The following is a 6,000-nucleotide window of genomic DNA, read 5'->3' as shown; positions in this document are numbered from 1 at the left end:
AAGACTAGACCTATTTTGGAAAAAAACAATTTTGGAAAAAAAACTAAGTTTGAAGACTTATACTGTTTGATTTCAAAACTTACTATAAAGCTAAATTAATAAAGACAGTATGGTATTGGTAAAAAAAAAAAAAGATATGTACATCAATATAACAGGAAAAAATATCCAGAGATATGCTATGATATCAAGATAGATCAATGAATAAATTAACATACTAAAATTTCTAGGTGAATGAATTTTGGACATCCCCCTCAATGAGCATGTCCATTCCCACCCACCATGTTTTCCTAGGAACAACCCCAGGCTCCTGTATTGCTTCTAAGCCCTCACTGAAACAAAACCTTTTGGAAGGGATGTGAGGATTCACACTTCATTTTTGGGCAAAGGCTCAAGATAGTAAGGCCTAAAAATAATCTCCTTACTCAGTTTAATGATTATAAACCATTGCTTTACTGAATGTGAATTATGCTAGGCCAATTTGAAAAACATTTAAGAACTAATCTCCTAAAACCAATACCACAGAGATACAAAATATCATAAGAAAATACTATGAACAACTATACAGAAACAAACTGGACAACCTAGAAGAAATGGACAAATTTCTGAAAACATACAGTCCACCAAGACTGAATAAGAAGAAATAGACCACTTGAATAGACTGATCACTAGAAATGAAAGAGAATTAGCAATTAGCAATTAGCAAAAACCTCCCTGCAAACATCTGGCTTCACTCGGGATGACTTCACTAGGGAATTCTACGAAACACACAAAGAACTCATACCGATCCTTCTCAAACTCTAAAAAGATTGAAAAGAAACGAGTACTCTTAAACACATTCTATGAAGCCGCCATCACCCTGATACCAAAACCAGACAAAGACACTACCAAAAATGAAAATTACAGGCCAATATCACTGATGAATATACATGTAAAATTTCTCAACAAAATTCTAGCAAACAGTATCCAATAACACATAAAAAAGATCATACAACATAATCAAGCTGGATTCATCCTAGGGACACAAGGATGGTTCAAAATACACAAATCAATAAATGTGACATACCACATCCACAAAATAAAGGACAAAAACCACATGACCATCTCAATAGATGCAGAAAAAGCATGACAAAATTCAGCCATTTATGATAAAAACTCATAACAAAGTAGGCATAGAGGGAACATACCTCAACATAATAAGCTATTTATGAAAAACCTACAGTCAGCACAGTACTCAACGTGAAAAACTGAAAACTATCCCACTAAAATCGGTAACAATATAAGGAGGTCCACTTTAACTGCTTCTATTCAACATAGTCCTGGAGTCCTAGCCACAGCAATCAGGCAAGAAAAAGAAGGGAAAGTGATCCAAATTGAAAGAGAAGAGGTAAAATTGTCATTATATGTGGATGACATACTATATATAGAAAACTATAAAACCATCACACACACACAAAATCTAGAGCTAATTAAAGAATCTAGCAAGGTAGCAACACACAAGATTAACATACACAAATTAGTTGCATTTCTTTACAATAACAATGACTCAATAAGAAAAGAAAGTAAAGAAACATTCCCTTTAAAAATTGCATCCAAAAAATAATACAGTAAGAAATAAATCTAACCAAGGATGTTAAAAAGGTATATGTGGAGAACTACAAAACAAGACTAAGGAAATTAAAGAGGACTTAGAGAAATGGAAAGATAGCCCATGTCCTTGTATTGGAATAATTAATAGTTAAAATGGTCATACCTCCCAGAGCAATCGACAGATTGAATGCAGATCCCTATCAAATCACCCAGGACATTTTTCACAGCACTAGAAAAAAGTCATCTTAAAATTTATATGGAATCACAAAAGACCCAGAATTACCAAAGTATTACTCAAGATAAAACAAAACTGGAGGAATAAACCTCCCAGACTTCAGACAATACTACAGAGCTACAATCAAAACAACACAGTATTGGTACAAAAACAGACATATGGATCAATGGAACAGAAATTAGAGCCCAGAAATAAACCCACAAACTTATGGTCAAGTAATCTCTGACAAAGGAGGGAAGAACATACAATGGAAGAAAGAGAGTCTCTTCAACAAATGCTGTAGGGAAAACTGGACAGCTGCATGTAAATCAATGAAGTTAGATGACTCCCTCACACCATACACAAAAATAAACTCAAAATGGCTTAAAGACTTAAACAGAAGATTAGAATCTATAAACCTCTTAGAAGAAAACATAGACAATACATTATCTCACATAAATCTTAGCAATGTTCTCCTAGGGCAGTCTACCCCAGCAACAGAAAGAAAAGCACAAGTAAACAAACAAATGGGACCTAACTGAACTTACAATCTTCTGCACAGCAAAGGAAACCATAAGCAAAACCAAAAGACAACCTACTGAATGTGAGAGAATATTTGCAAATGATTTGACTGGAAAAGGCTTAATTTTCAGACTACATAGTCAACTCATACAACTTAATAACCAAAAAACAAACAATCCAATCCAAAAATGGGCAGAAGACCTGAACACGCATTTCTCCAATAAAGACATACAAATGGCCAATAGGCACATGAAAAAATGTTCAATATCTCTCATTATCAGAGAAATGCAAATCAAAACTACACACCAGTCAGAAAGGCCATCATTCAACAAAAGTCCACAAAGGAGAAATGCTGGAGAGGCTGTGGAGAAAAGGGGACCCTCTTACACTGTTGGTGACAATGTAGTTTGGTGTAGCCACTGTGAAAAACAGTTTGGAGATTCTTCCAAAGACTAAAACTAGACTTGCCAAAGATTTTGATCTCAGGGCAGGCCAACAATTTCCCAAAAACCCCACACCTAGTCTGTTATTCCAACGTGGAGGGTTCAGGGTGGCCTGCAGTTGCCAAGCAGATCCACCTAAGCAGGAAGGCCATGGCCTGAGGGCCAGTTGGAGGTGCTCCAAGGCCAGTCTGGTGCCCTTCCACCTCCTGGGGCTGCTCCTGTTTTCCCAAACCCATGTGTGAGTGGGGATGAAGACACGGATTCAGTCACAACTAATGCAGGGGGATGGGGCACCACGAACCAGGATGGCAGCCCCAGACCTGCCTCAGGGTCCTAACGGGCTGCGTGCCTGGGCCTCACCCCTCCCTGTGCGCCTCCCCAACGCAGTTCAGGCCTCAACCACCGGCTCCCCGACCTGCGAGCCCCCACCAGCGCCCCTTTACCTGACAGGCAACAGCAGCGGAGGCGATGGCATGTGGCGGCCCAGACCCCAGGCCCTGTTCCTCCTCGGGGATCTAGTCCAGGAGCACTGAGCTCCCGCCCAGCTTCCCCATGGTCTGGGTGTGCTCCCGAGTCCGCCTGCCTGCGCGACCGTGCGCACCCTCCTTCTCTGGCTGGGAGGGCAGATGATGGGTCTGGGGCTCCTGCAATCTGGGACACCCATAAAATTGGCTTCAAGATTCCACCTTGTTTGAAACAATTCTTTCCTAATGACCTCTCTAATCTGAATCAGATGGGGAAAACTTCACCCAAATAATTTTGGAACATGTTGACCTTGTCCACAGAGTACAGAGTAGAGGTTTAGAAAATCTAATTTGAAGTCCTATTTTTCTTTCCTTAAGGGTATGTCAGAGAAAATTCCTTAAACTTTCTGAGGTCACATACTTGTAGACCTGCAAATCTGTAACATCTCCCCTCCCTTCCTTTTATTGTAAAACAGCTCTAGTTCCCTGGGAACTGTTCAGTGTCCTCTGTTCTCCCAATTTTTTGAGGATGGTCAGTTGGAAGTTGAGCCCCCTGCTTGCATTCTCTATGTGGTTGGCAAAGTGATTCCTTCCCAATCATCATCCCCACACAATGGCCTCCATCCTTCTATTTATCAGGAGTCACGTGCTTACAGCATAAGGACAACTAACTACCTAGGACCAGAATTCAATCTCTTGTACCTGAAGAGTCTTTGGCCCAATGCTTCCTTGTTAACGTTCATGCTGTGAGGGAACCCAAATGGATTTGATTCCTGGAATTATCTTTTCTTTCAGACTAATATTGATGAGAGAAAAGTCTTGTTTGCAAAATGAAATCAAAGCTTCTATGTTGATGTTTTTATTTAGATTATTCTGCTCTTTTTTCCTTGCTTCCTGCTTGATTCAGTATTGGAGACAATTTGAGGAAAATGTTTTCATAAATAAACACTGACATGGTCACACTAAAAAAGACCAGGAGCTTTTCACCTACTGGTGTGTTGTTTCATTTGGCAGAGCACCTGAGGCAATTACTAGAATCAGGAAGTGTGGCTTTGAAAATAATTGTAATAGCATTTTTCACTAAACTATACAGCTTTTACCTTATAAAGATGAAATCTTTCAAACGTGGACTCCAAGACTTGTGAAAGAGCATCAGCTCACCTCTGGCTGCAGAATATGAATTTTCTCCACTCTCTCTGAGATGCTTCTCCATAGGTCTTACAACATACTCATTCCAGAATCTGCCCACATTTCATCACCCCCATTTGCCCTAATCTCAGCCTTGTCATCTCCTGCCAGGACCTCTAAATAATCTCCTGAGTGGTCAGCCTCCCCTCTCACCCCCTTCCTATAGTCCATGCTTCATAGAGCTGCTAAAGTGGTCTTTACAGGGTTTGACCAACTTTTTCTCAAAGGACCAGGTAAATGATATTTCAGGCTTTCAGGCTATATTATCTTTGTTACAGCTACACACCACTGGTGTCATATAAAAAAGTAGGAAACCAAGTATGAAACTAGCCACTGACAATAGTTCAAGGTATGTGCATGGCTATGTTCCAATACATTTTATTTACACAAACTGAGGGTAGGCCCATTGGGCAGTTTGCCAACTCCTATTTTAAAACTATTAGAACCTGTCACTCTGTAGCTGAGGCCCTCCTTTGCCTTACTGTTCTAGGTAAGATAAAATCTGAACTGCTGGTAAAGCCTTACCTCTCTTGACCTGCCTTTTCTTCTTCTTTTTTTTTTTTTAAACATTTTTTATTTATTTATAATCATTTTAAAGTATTGTGTCAAATTCCATTGTACAGCACAATTTTTCAGTTATACATGAACATATATATATATTCATTGTCACATTTTTTTCTCTGTGAACTACCATAAGATCTTGTATATATTTCCCTGTGCTATACAGCATAATCTAGTTTATCTATTCTACATTTTGAAATCCCAGTCTCTCCCTTCTGACTCCCTGCCCTCTTGGCAACCACAAGTTTGTATTCTATGTCTATAAGTCTGTTTCTGTTTTGTATTTATTTATTTATTTATTTATTTATTTATTTATTTATTTATTTATTTATTTTTGATTCCACATATGAGTGATCTCGTATGGTATTTTTCTTTCACTTTCTGGCTTACCTCACTTAAAATGACATTCTCCAGGAACATCCATGTTGCTGCAAATGGGATTATGTTGTCAGTTTTTATGGCTGAATAGTATGCCATTGTATAAATATACCACATCTTCTTTATATAATCATCTCTTGATGCACATTTAGGCTGTTTCCATGTCTTGGTTATTGTAAATAGTGCTGCAATGAAAATTGGGGTGCAGGTGTCATTTTGAAGTAGGATTCCTTTTGGATATATGCCTAGGAGTGGGATTACTGGGTTATATGGTAAATCTATTCTTAGTCTTTTGAGGAATTTCCATGCTGTTTTCCACAGTGGCTGCACCAAACTGCATTCCCACCAGCAGTGTAGGAGGGTTCCCTTTTCTCCACAGACTCTCCAGCATTTGTCTTGACCTTCTTTTTCATAACCCTAACCAGGCACCCTCCTCCCTGTGTCCCTAACAAGATCTAACTCCTCTGACCCTCCAGCTGTAATTCGTCATGCTGGGTTCTCTCTCTCTGTCTCCTGAGATCTGTTCCACTCCCATAAGCACTTGGCTAGGGTGTTTTAGGTTTCATTTTTAATCAGTTGGGTTTTAGTTCAAGTTATTTCTGCTGAAAGCTTCTGACTCTCCTGTGAAAAATATTGCTCACCC

Source organism: Camelus ferus, chromosome 14 (genome assembly GCF_009834535.1).
Source record: "Camelus ferus isolate YT-003-E chromosome 14, BCGSAC_Cfer_1.0, whole genome shotgun sequence".
NCBI classification, from domain to species: domain Eukaryota; kingdom Metazoa; phylum Chordata; class Mammalia; order Artiodactyla; family Camelidae; genus Camelus; species Camelus ferus.
The sequence above is the reverse complement of the archived record's forward strand: the minus strand, read 5'-3'. Positions refer to the sequence as shown.